Genomic DNA, 14,040 nt, shown 5'->3' with positions numbered 1-14,040 from the left:
CATTTGCATTTTTCATCTGCTCTAATAAAATGTCCTTTTTGAATGATTGTCCTTTACTCAATCATTTTCTTTTTTGGAAGGCAGCTTGTAAACTGAGGTAAAAACTTTAATATCCTACTCTGAGGCTTATATTTTTGCATCACTCGGATGATATTTCAGCTATTAGCCATTTATTATCCGTGGCCTATCATTCTTGAGAAGTCTTTTCAAAATGTCATCATGTTCCCTTTGGCAAAGGTTTCCATACTAAATACTTAGAGATAGATATCAAATATCATCTCTCAGCTGTAGAAGGAGTTACTTTTAAACCTAGGGGAAAACAACAGTTGTTGTGTCTTTCGGCTTTTCCTGGTTAGGGGTCGCCACAGCGAAAACTCCAGTCCGCTAATGATTGGCAGTAGATATTTACATGCTGAGTTGCCAGCCCTGATGCACAACTTTCAACGAAGGTATGCCCATTCACACATGTCTCCACACAGAAGACGCTCTAGCTGAGAATCAAACAGGACAACGTCTTACTGTGAGGTGACAACAACTAAACAACAGTTAATATATCTAAATATTGTTTACAAGCACCTCATAATCAACTCTAAACCCATCCCTGCATAATGACTGTATATTCTTCAGGATGAAGAGACCTAAATGACCACTAAAAATTTTGTTTGGATCTTTTGACTATTATCACAGTCAAATTCCTATACTGATTTTTTGGCTTTGGTTAAGTTAAATTCAGCATTGCACTTTATCTGCTAATAAGCTACTGCTGCTTATGTGGCCATTTTTCCTGGAAGTCAGCTGCTGATGTTTATACTAAGTAGCAAAAATGCATTCTGGGAAAACTCTTCTGTTCATCAAATTTTATGGAGTTTCGGTGTGCTGTACAAGGAATGACAACAAAAAGTGTAATTCAGATTCTAATATAGCTTTGTGTCTTACAATCTGTAGAATACATATTTCAAATAACTTGAAATGGAGAAGGAAATGTAGACTATGTGGGGTATACAGAAGGGTCCCCTTCAGATAATTGAACTTTTAAAAGCTCAACTTTCATATGGCCGAGACCATATAATCGAATTTTTAAAAGCTCAACTGGTCTGAATGGAGATCTCCATACAGTGCATCACGGGAAGATTTCCCATTTACGCAATGTAGTCTGATCTTGAAGTTGGTATATTTAAGTAGCATGGGTGTGGGGAGCACAGCCCCTCTGCTAGACCCATTTAGTTTTTCTTTTGTGTGTTGTATTTTTTTTACACGGTTGATGTTTCAAATGTTCGATCATATGTTCTCGGCCATATGAAAGTCGGAAATTTGAGATGTCGATCGTGTAAAGTAGACCCATTCAGAAACATATAGCACACTGTTCAAGCCTGTTTCTAGCAGAAGTGTTCATTGCATTGTGAGGAAGTGATTCAAAGAGTGCTGTAGCACAACAGCAGTATGAATGCTCTGACAAGTAGCACTACAGAGGACTTGCTGGATAGCATCTCATGAATCTTTGGCAGTCCAAGGTCATTGTTAAGGTAAATTAGTCATATGCTGTGCCAAAGAGATGTACACTGTGATTAAAATAGCACAGTAGGGCAATATGAAGACGAGCTTTTCCATGCTTTTTAAGAGTAAGGTGATAGATATGGACTCCTTTTTATGGTGCAGTAGTGGGGATGTTAGCACTACAGTACTTTGAGTCAGTGTGTGCGTATGTGTGTGTGTGTGTGTGTGTGTGTGTGTGTGTGTGTGTGTGTGTGTGTGTGTGTGTGTGTGCATGTGTGTTTGTAGTTGCTTTCATTTCAGAAACACTTAATACAATTCAATTCAGAGACCTGAAAATGAGTTGCTAATTATCTTTTGTTTAATATGCCTGTTTGATATCTCTGATTTGCTTATAATCACTGTAACATTACTAAAGTTCACCAGAAAAGTGATAGTAGTGCTATGGTGATATTTTCTCTGAATATCCCCCTACAAGCATGCATCAGTGAAAAAGCAGACTCTAAAACAATTTACCTATGTGCAATACTCTGAGCTGAGTTTGCAAATGTTTGCATAATGTGTGTGATTCTCAAAGAAGGCCCACACTTCTGGCATGTAAATGACACTCTGTGCAAATGTATTTTGTCTAATAGTACCATTAGTATATTAATTCATTTTACAGTTACCCACTTAATCTAGTTCATATTCATAATGGAGCTGGAGCCATTCCCTCACTAATTGGGCATGATGCAGAGGAACTAACCTAGAAGAGTGCTAGCACATCAGTGAATGTACAAGGCAGCACCTAGCCTTATTGGCAGCTTTAGAGGATCACAATTTACCTGCAGCACATGCTTGCAACATGGCAAAAAATCAGAGAACCCATGAAAAACAATAGCAGACACAACAATGTCATGCAACCTATGTATACAAGGACCCTGGATAAGAAAAAAAAAAGTGGTGACTCAAGCATTGTAAGGCATTAATGATAACTACTGTGTCATGCTAGTGCAGTTTGTCTGATTCAGAAACACCACAGTGGCACTTTATATTTTTAAAAACAGAAGTAAAAGCTGACAGAAAAACAACAGTACACACTACTAAACTGAGTTAGCTGCATTTGTTTCTAGGGAATGCAATATTTTAAATATAAATGTTGCTGGCTGCTGAAGAAGGACATTCAGATTGCAATCAACTTAATGCTGTTCCAGATTATACCAAAACCAGCTGGGTGTCCATGAGATGACTAGGTGATGACAGGACAGGGAAAGAAAATGTATCTGATTTCCAGGCCTTTTTGAAAGGTGCCCTGAAATAGAACCAAATCAGTGTTCTGTTGAGATAGAAGGCAAATAGGTCTACATGGGGAGCTCTCCACAAGTGGCCAATATTCTGGAAGACCCTTGGTTGTAGCATCCATTTATGACTGTCTATCCTGGATCTGGTCAAGGTATCTGCTATAGTGTTCTGTTCTGAAAGAATGTATTTAGCTTCAAGAGTGCAGCTGTTATAAATTGATATAGACCAGGAAATGATAGCTAGTCTGTGTCTTTGTGTCCTCTTGTTTATTTATTTACAATGTCACTGTGGTGTTGGCTGTTATCACTAACAGTTGTGCTGTCAGTCTTCGGCTGAAATGGAGCTCTGACAGCGTTCATTAGAGCAATCACCCCCTTGAGATTTATGTGCTTGTTCATGAAATTAGACTCCCACAAGTCTTGAAGCTTGATGCCTTGTGAAACTTGCCCCCATGCAAAGTCCCATGTATCTGTCATGAATAACAGAGAAGGAATCGGAGAGAAAGTGGGAGGCCTGAATTCAACAATATCTGCCTGGCCCACCAGCCTTCTTGATAAAACTGAGCATTGGAAACTGAAACACTAAGGGACAAAGACGCTTGAGCCATACTGATTTGAGTTACCTCATGTATAATCTGGTAAATGGCACCATTAAGATGGAGGAAGCCACGTATCTCATAATTTGGAGAAATTCTCTTGCTGTTGACAAGTTTTGAGAGGTCAAATTCAAAACATGAGTCTGAGAGGAAAAGACTTTGTCCATTGGGAGTTAAGTAATGGATAGAGAGGTGTCTAGGAGGCATCTTATAAAACACTAACATGTAAGAAGGGTTTAAACAGGACTTTTTCCAATTTAGTTTGAACCACACTCTGCTGATAAAGTGAATTGAGAACTGGGGTTGTCAAGGGAGCAGAGATGAGCCAATCATCCAACTATGGAATAATATGAATGCCCTGAAGTCTGGAAATGGCCATGGCTGGATATAGACACTTTGTGAAAACTCATGGAGAGGTGTGGAAGACAAAAGACAAAGATGTAAACTAAAAGTGAAATTCCAGTTAAACCATGGTTAGTGGTAATTAAAGAGGAAGGATGATTTCTTTTGACCTGGACAAGATGTCTGTATAAATTATTTGAGTTAGAGAGAAGGATTTACTGATTACTGATGCTATTTAGCAGATAGGGAGTTGTTGACCCCAATGTTATGGTCCATAACTATAATATCTGTCTGGACTGGGGTATTGGCTATAATATGTAAACAATGAGTGTTTACCAATCATGGCAATACTGCAGTTTTTTAATTCACTTTCAGCCCTTTTTTCTGTACAGCACTGGTTTATAAGCATTAATTCTTGCTGATGCAGTTTTACATCTGGAGGATAGTGAATATTTACACTCCTCTTACAGTCACTGGCATATTAATCAGCCAGGGATATGGGTTTACTGGATGGTGGTCAGTGAAGAATATGCCTTAAAGGAGGTGTCCCAGCAATGAGCCATGGAACATATTCTTTTTCTTTCCTTAAAATGTAAAGTGGCACTTGGTGTGTTAATTGTGGGGGGGTCTATCTTTTAACCTACATACAATCCATCTAATAGTCTATTTTGGGGTGGGAGGTTGGCACAATGGTTAAGGTGCTTACCTGTGAAACACAAGGTGCAGGGTTTGATTCTGACATGGGGTAATTGGCTAGGCTTAAAATGGCCCATCAAGGCAGTTTGTCTAGTACTAACCTATGAACCTATGTGGCACTTTTGCTTATTTACAATTCCAGAATAGGGTATAATGTCAAAGGCCTTAGCCAGATCTAGATATGCTGTATGGTCTGAATGACCCCTATCCACGCTTCCTGTGACCTTTTTGAAGAAATGTCCCTAATTATATAGATGTTGCCTATCCTTGATAAAGCCATACTATTGGGGACATTTGCATGAGATTCTGAATGTCATAGTTAATGGTTAAAAATAACAGTTTCTATAGCCTTACAGATGAGGTTAGATGGGCTGATGGATAATTCCAATTGTCTCTGAAAGGACTCCATTTTGTGAAGGTACATTACAATAGCTGTTGTCTATACCTTGATGACACACCCTCTGGCTAGTCTTAAGTAAAACAAGTCATTATCCCACACCATTTCCACCCTGATGTAAAGCAGAAATATAATCATGTAAATTGTAAAATTTGCATTTCTCTCATAATTATTGCTAATTCTATTAACTGTTATTGGCTAATATACTGTTTTTGTTAATTTAATTAATGTTTCATTTTTTTTTCTTTATCTAGAACTTGTTCTCTGTTCTCTCTTTTATTTTTTTTCTTCTTTATGAATTATTTCATCGAGGCAGTGTCTGCAAATGGTCAGTTGGGATCAGAGTACCACATCAATAAATAAATGTAAAATAAAATAAAGTGCAGGAGGGACTGAGCAAGAGTATGTTTAGGGTTATTGAGTAGGCATCTAGGTAAATTGTTTGGGCTTATAGAAGGGTTTTCAGTTTTTGACAGCAAAGTGAGGACCTGCTCCATGATGGCCTGATTGGGTATATGGGACTCAGGGGTTTAATGAAACTCAATGACTGTTTCTGGGGTAAACCTAGTACCAAATCTGTCTGCAAGTAAATTAGCTGCAGATTTAAGATCAGAATGGCTAATGCCATGTAAGATTATTTCAAAATATTCTTGGGTGTTATTTCTCAGTTTTGTAATATAATTGAAGAAAAATCTATAGTTATTCTTGTCTTCTTCATCTTATAATTATTTTTTAGTTCCTCGCTGACCTTTGTGATGTAGTATTTAATGTATGTAGCTTTCAATTTGTTATAGGACTATAGATTTTTTTAAGAGCTTATTTAAAGTGGCGGACCCCAAGTTGGTGTATTTTTAAATTTCCTATTTTATTTGTTTCTTGTTGGGATTTGTTACATCTGTACACTTACATGTGTGGGATCAGAACCCAGCTGCTTAAGTGGGAACTGAATTTGCAATGGGGATGACATTTTTGCAATTAATCTTAGTAAGATCATTATAGAATTTAAGATGTTTTTTATGTTTAAAATCCTTAAATTCTGAATTATTTACAGCAGTGGAGGCTGTTATTTCAAGGAAGGTTATTAATTTATGGCCTGATTTGATGGGAAAGCATGTAATGTCGTATGATATATCTTTACTAAACTGTCATGATATCAACTGAAGCAGAAAATAATACTTTTTCATAGGTGCATAGGAGGTTGCTAGGCTAGTAGCCCTAAAGCCTTTACAAGCCTGGCCATGTTAATCCCAAGTATCCCCATTTGTTCTTTTTTGGGTAGTTTGCAGAATGAACTTATGAACAGATTGAGTCTGTGACAAACACAGACTATCCCCATCCATGAAGGACATGGGTGTCACCTCAGGGTGAATATGAGGTGTTTCATTCAATTATCTAGGTTGCATTTGAATAGGGTCAGTGAGGAGCTCTGTTTTAAGTGAGTAGGGAGTTTATTCCAGAGAAGTGGCAGTCTCTGGGGGACATATCTGTCCCTCCAGCATGTTCTTTTAATGTCACAAGATAGGTTGAGATCTCTAGATCAAATGACTCTTAGATCCATTTGACTTGCAGATGTATAGCATTTCCATTAGGCAGGGTTGGACATTGCTTTATAGGCCAGACACAAGTCACCTCTAAGCAGCCTATAAAATACAAAGTAAAGTGATAGGGCTTTCAGCCTGTCCATGTTGGTCATGGTTTGGAGTCCCTGTATTTTCTTAGTGAGAAACCTCTAAGGTTTCTCCAGCTGCTGCAGGTGTCTGGTGAGGTACATGCAAAAGGGTGCATTATACTCTATTAGTGCTCTGATAAGGGTCAAATACAGTGGAGTTATAATATGCCTTGACCTAGATGCTATGCCCTTTCCTTATGAGGTGCACTACATATAAGGCTTTCCTTATCACTGTAGAAACTTGGTGGTCAAAGTTCAGATTGCCATCAACCTGTGTTCCCAAGTCTCGCACCACTGGGTTGGAGCTCAGGGGGGGGGGGTGCTGTCAATATTGCAATTTGTAGGGAATTCTGTTTTGCCAAAGGGAATAATAATGCATTTTTTTTGTATTTAGTTTTAGACCATAGCTTTGGCACCAATTATTTGTTAGTGTTAGCCCTTCCTGTAATATGTTGATGTCATTGAGGGACACAATGATAGCTCCCAGTTTGCAATCATGAACGAACTTGGTGATCCAAAGTGCCATCTACTTTGGCCTGGACTTCTGAGAAATAGATGCTAAACAGTAAGGGGCCCAGTACAGATGCCTGTGGTACTCCACTGGTGACAGGTCTACTGGTGGAAGTGGAGTTACCAATTTTGAGAGTGTGTTCTGTCAGTGAGCCAATTGGCTACCCATCTAGTAATGTAAGGGATAATTCCTATCTGGGAAAGTTTCTCAATGATCCCAAAGTAGAGAATTGTGTTGAAAGTCTTGGTAAGGTTGAGATAGGCTGTGTGCACTGTCTTTCCTTTGTCCATGGCTTTGGTGACATTCTCAAAGAAGTCTACCAGGTTTAATGAGCATGATCTACCCTTAATGAAGCCAAATTGTGTTGGGTCCAGCATTTGGAGGTTGCCTATGTCCTTGTTGATATATAAGGTTCATGATAATTCTTTACCAATGAATATAAAATAAAGCACTAAGAAAGCTCAAAATAAATTTCTAATTAAACAAAATGTCCAAAACTGTGAAATATTGTTAAAAATATTTGAAATAATTACGAAAACATTTGAAATAATATCCGAATCATATAAAATGCATAAAAAAAGGGAAAATGACCATATTTTTTGCTATGTGCTACTTTTTCACATTAACTAAACTATTTGAAGTATTCAAAGTGTGCAAATTGTTGGAAAGTGTTTGCAGTATTACAGTACAGTTATTTCACAGAGTACAGCCATTTCAAAGAATATTTTGTAAAGTATAGTCTTTCAAAGAGTTTATTGTGCATTTGAATCTTATTATAAGTACCTGGTGTGTGTGTATGTTCATACAAAATTACAAGGGCTTTACTTGCATTGTGTTTAAACATATTTTGTTGGCATGGCAGAGGGATTTCACAGACCAAGTCCACTTGTCTTTGATAATATTGCAGAAAACTGGAGAGTGTTTGAGCAAGAGTATATTTTCATACAGACTGCTTTTTCTGATGCAAGTGCAAATGCACTTATTCTGCTTAATTTAGTCAGTTCAGAAGCCATTGAAAGAGAGAGTGTTCATTTGTGTATGCACCTGATGTGTATGCAGGGGAGGGGGAACCACCATATACTGGTACCGGCTGAAATTTAAGAAGACCCTGAGTGTTTAAAATATAAATTTAGAGAAATATGTAACCCCCAAATAAATATTACAATGGAAGACACTTATTTTACACAAGGCATCAAAAGCCTGGTGAAACTTTTGCAGCATATATAACTGGAACCAGTGCAAAGGAGGAAAAGTGCCCAAACAGTAACCAATAAATCCCAAAAAAGCACTTGGATAGTCATTTCCACTGCAAACCACAATGTTTATTCACAAAGACAGAGCACCGGCAACCACAATGTAAGATTTAATGCTGACATACAACCAGTACGTTCTCATCAATAAACTTCATCAGATAACAAATAGAAATAGATGCTAAACTGTAAGGGGCCCAGTACTGGTCGTATGTTAGCATTAAATCTTACATTGTGGTTGCTGGTGCTGTGTCTTTATGAATAAACATTGTGGTTTGCAGTGGAAATGGCTATCCAAGTGCTTTTTAGCATATATAACTGACTTGAGAAACAAGGCTAAAACATGCAGATTTGGTGATTTAGGAGATAAGTTGATAAAAGACACACTTGTGTGTGGTATTAAAGGTGATGCAGTGAGAAAGAGTTTGCATTGAGACAGTGATTTAACTCTGAATAAGGCCATAGAGATTTGTCAGATATATGAGCTCACAGAAAAGCACACACACAAATATGCTTACAAATGAAAAAAGGATGCTTCCAGTGCCTTCCAATACTAACACAAATAACATGCAGTACGTGGTTAAAGCATACAGGCCTAAGGGTATGGCAGTTTCAGTGAAACTCAGAGCATTTCTAGCAAGTTCTAGAGTATGATCTGTGAGGCAGACATGCTCAGTGAAGCACAAGTGTGAGTCAGCTAAATCAAAGAATGTGCCCCCACCTGGCCTCATAGTCAGCTGTCCTAATTGTGGTGGTAGTCATGATCCTAAAACAAAAGAGTGCTTAGCTTTTGGTCAGCAGTGCCACAAATGTAAAAAGGGGAATCATTTCAAAAGGCTTTGCAAACCCAAAGAGGTTCAATCTTTATTAAAAAGAGCATTCAAAGAGACAAGTAGCTCAATGATAAAACTATGACCCTACTTTTTATGTTGATGGTGTGTTTGTGCTTGGTGAAACAGTCAATGCAGTAGATTTGTGGGCAAGGAATGAAGTATTTTGTACTGTTTGGATTAATTAATCCTCCCAAATGCAGTGAAGTGTCTTGCTGACTATGTACCTGGCACCTAAGAATAAAAATGAAAAGGCTCATTGTCTAAACCCAACCAGCCTTGAAGACCACCCACTCCCTCTTAAAGGGTATTGATCCATCGGTGGAAGTTCCTCTCCAGCAACAGTGCATTTACTGAATAACGTCCCTGGCACCTAAAATAAAAAAAAGAAAAGGCTCATTGTTTAAATCCAACCATCCTTGAAAACCACCCATTCGCTCTTAAAGAGTATTGATCCATTGGTGGAAGTTCCTCTCCAGCAACATTGCAGTGACTGTATAACGTCCCTGGAACCTAAAAATAAAAAAAGAAAAGGCTCATTGTCTAAACCCAACCAGCCTTGAAGACCACCCACTCCCTCTTAAAGAGTATTGATCCATCGGTGGAAGTTTCTCTCCAGCAATAGTGCAGTGACTGAATAACGTATGTGATATTGTCTCTACATCTACTACTGTAATTCTTATCCTTTGCTAAACTTACTGCCCCTGGTCAGCTACCGCACCTCCCTGTGTTCCCCCCACCACACTACCCCTGCACTCACAAGCCTGTACGTGGCCTTTCCAACCTACCCATCCTCATACCTAGCCTTATACCTACCACTCACTCTGTTAGCCTTGTCCCTTTTCTTTCTTACTCCTTCAGGAATACTCACTCTTATCCCCTTATTCTTCTATGCTTGGTCCCCACTCACACCTCTGTCTCCCACACTAGTTCACTATCTACTACCTCAGTCCCATAGCCTCCCTTCCCATACCACAGTCTCACCACTCATCTCACTAGACTTGCTCCCAGCTTAGCACCTGATTCTATCCCATGCCATAGATCTGTGCAGAAACAAAATGAACAACCATTAAACTAAGCTGCACATATCTCCTATATAGAGAACCTTATTCTCACACTGACTGACTGTCTTTCTTTCAACTACTGCTTCTCCCTTAGGACAGTGCTGCCCCGCTCTGCTCACTTCACTACCATACCCTACCCCCATTCCCACCCACCCCATAACAGTTAAATTTATAGTTACTAGCCACACCCACCAATCAACTCCTACACCTAATTAACCAATCTCACCTATAACACCCCATTACTATTTTACCTCACCACACCCTGTTCACTACACTCTCTCCCACCATCCAACCATTACAGCTCCAACATTACCCCATACCATTTACTCCCCACACAACACCCATCTTCTTAAACCTTTACTATATACATTAACCATACTTGCACTATTCACTATCTCCTTTCTTACCTCCTACCACACAAAACTTTATGTCTATACCCCACCGACAGGTCAGACTGACTCCCTTACCAGTGCAAAAAAGCTAATTAACTTTCCTATATCACCACATGACCTTATCTCCACCAAACCTTTTTCATGCTTATATAGTAAGCGTACAAACAAATGTAACTCTCATTATTCCCAAAAACAAATCAAAATAACACTCAAACTAGCTAAACTCTAGCTATACCTTCTCCAAACACTCACTTGCTGTGGAGACATACACCCTAACCCAGGACCCAGTGCATCAACAAACTCAAACCTAAATCAACAAATCCCATATATGTAAGGCCTACCTCATCTCTCCTCCTATTAAACTTGAACATAAGAAGCATACTTATCAAAACTCAGGACTTTCATGCCCTTTTAGCAGTTCACAAATCTGAAATTGCTTTGTTAACTGAAACCAGGCTTAAACCAGAACACCACAATAATGAGATTACTGCCCCTGGTTACAATATTATATGTAGAGACAGGTTAGGGAAAAAAAGGTGGTGGAGTTGTAATGCTATTACATAACCATTTTGCTATAGAGCAAATAGATTATAACTCACATGATATCAGAGGTGTAGAGCTGATAATTGCCAAATTAAAGCTAAGCACAAAAAAACACATTATTATTGCAGGTGGCTATATTCCTTCAGGAAATAATATTACTATATTGGAAAACCTGCTAAACTGGATACCAACCTCTCTTCCAAAAGAAACCATCATATTAGGTTGATTTTAATATTGACTGGGCTGAGCGTACCAACCACAATCCCTCTGCCTACATTAACCTTCATGAGTTCACCCAAATTATATCTACCCCCACTAGAATTGACAAAGCAGCCAAATGTGAGGCCATCCTAGACTGGATTCTGTTATCTGACCCTACTCTTGTACATCAGTCAGGCTATCTTCCAGACAGTCTGAGTGACCATCCCGCAACCTATCTAATTAGGAACAGATCCCACCAGATTAACCAACCCATCCTCAGAGTAGTGGGCAACAAGAAGTCCCTCAAAGCCAACAATCTAATAAATGCACTAAAATACTGTAACTGGACCCCTCTAAAACAACTATCCCTTAATGAAGCCGTGCTATACTTCAACTCAACCTTCCTAAACATCTTAAACCATCATGCACCCTCCCAAACCATCAGAGTCAGATCTAACTATGCCCCATGGCTATCTAATGATACAAAGATTATAATGAAAAAAAAAACAAACAAAATCTGGCTGCAATACCAGAAATCCAAAACCAACACCTTGAGACAAAAATATCTGGAACTTTGCAATAAAGCCAAAAAGCAAATTAAACTTGACAAAACTAACTACTACAAAACCACACAGGAAAAATATGCTAACCACCCCCAAAAATTCTGGGCCACATTAAAGAGTTTACTACACCCAGGGAAACCCACTACCCCTACCCCTGTATTACCAAACAACCTGGAAGACACCCCCACTCAATTTAACAACTACTTTACTAATACAGTCCAAGCCCTTGCCAACACCCAAAAGAGTGCCAGAGGCCCCATTCCAACAACTACCCCTACTCACCCCAGTTCTCTAAACTTGCCCCCCAGCTTCTCTCTACAGCCAGTTCCCACTAAGTTAATAGCCAAACTCCTCAAAAAAATTAAAACAACCAAAGCAACCACTGACAACCTTCCAGCAGACTTCCTTCAATTAACTGCAGAGGCAATAGCCTATCCCGTATCTATACTCATAAATAGGTCTATAGCAGAATGTAAAGTCCCTGACACATGGAAAGTATCACATATTATTCCACTCCACAAGGGAGGTACTTCCCTTGAACTGACTATCGCCCAATCGCAATTCTATCTCCACTGTCAAAAAATATTAGAGAGAGTAGTTTACTTTCAACTAATGAATCACCTCCTAAAAACAATCTACTATCCAATTCCCAGCATGGCTTTAGACCTTCCCATAACACCACCACAGTATTACTCTCATTTACCAACATAGTCAATTACCATAGGAACAAAGGATTATTCCTATCCTTCATATTCCTAGCCCTAGCTAAAGCGTTTGATATGGTCAACCACCATATTTTCCTCGAAACTCTAACCTCCCTTAACATGAGCTCCTCCACTATATCATGGTTTAACTGCTATTTATCAGGCCATCAGCAAGCAGTCCTATGGCAAGACAAATTGTTCCCCTATTACCAGTAGCCATAGGAGTGCCACAGGGTTCCATCCTTGGTCCTTTGCTGTTCTCCCTATTTACAAACTGAATAGCTTCCTCCTCCCCCTCTGCCTCAATAGTGCAATAAGCAGACAACACCATTATTATCTGTGCCACCCCTACTCTAAAGGAACTTCAAACCCTCACTCAAAATAACTTTACTTTAGCTGAAGCATGGTTCACTAACATTAAACTTATACTTAATCCTAGAAAAACAACATACACATAGCACAAACAATCAAGAAAGTAAATAAAAAGCTTGGTCTCCTTTACAGGAGCAAACATACTAAAGCCACCATAGCAAGAACTCACCTCTTATCCATCCTCTTTTATGCCTCCCCCATTATGACTAATCTCCACTGCACAGAACTAAACAAAATGGAATCTTGTTACAACAAGATAGCCATGTTTGCAACTGATGTCTCCTATAGATCCCACCACTGTCTATCCCTCAAGCAACTCAACTGGCTGGAGTTGCCTCACCTACTCCTACTCAATCAACTCACATTAGCACATAAACTCTACTAACTTCCTGACAAAATCCCAGCACTTCTGCAGCTAATACAGCCCTACATAACCTCCAGACCCTTAAGATATACTAACCAAAACTTCATACATGTCATCAAACAAAGAAACAATGTTGGGAAATCGCTCTTTGCATGCACTATTGCCAGAACCTGGAATTCACTCTCAAGCCAAATTTCCTCTACCACCTCTCTTACTCATTTCAAACGAATCTTGAAAACTTATTATGAAAACAGCTGGCTTTGTCATGCTATACCCCTGGCTAATCCTCCCCTCTGCACTGTTCAAAAGGATTCCATCAGAGACCACCTGCATCTCCTGGTATACTTGTTAAGTTAATGATACGTTCCTTCTAATTCAATGACATATACTGTATTAAACCAATGCACACCTTGGTAAAAGAAAACTGAAAAATGTATGACATGGTATGTAATATATACAACAAAACCTTGTAAATAATTACTTGAAATTTACTCATAAGTATTTTTTTCATAGAAATCCTATGTACTTAAGCTGCTTATTTGTTCTCTCATATATGTAATGTGATGTTGGAGCTTTTCTCCCCGGGCCTCCGCTGAAAATGGACATGTATCCAGTCGGACTTTCCTGGTTAACAAATGTAAAATAAATAAATAAATAAATAAATAAATAAATGGGAGATCCGATAAGCTTAAAGGTGATACTGATTCAAAGTGCAATGTTATGTCAGCAGAAATATTTGCTATAGTAAAAGCTAGTGAGAAGCTCGATTTGGCTA

This window comes from Protopterus annectens, chromosome 14.part0 (assembly GCF_019279795.1).
Source record: "Protopterus annectens isolate FY-2018-M chromosome 14.part0, PAN1.0, whole genome shotgun sequence".
Taxonomy (NCBI): Eukaryota; Metazoa; Chordata; order Ceratodontiformes; family Protopteridae; genus Protopterus; species Protopterus annectens.
This window is presented reverse-complemented; position numbering follows the sequence as displayed.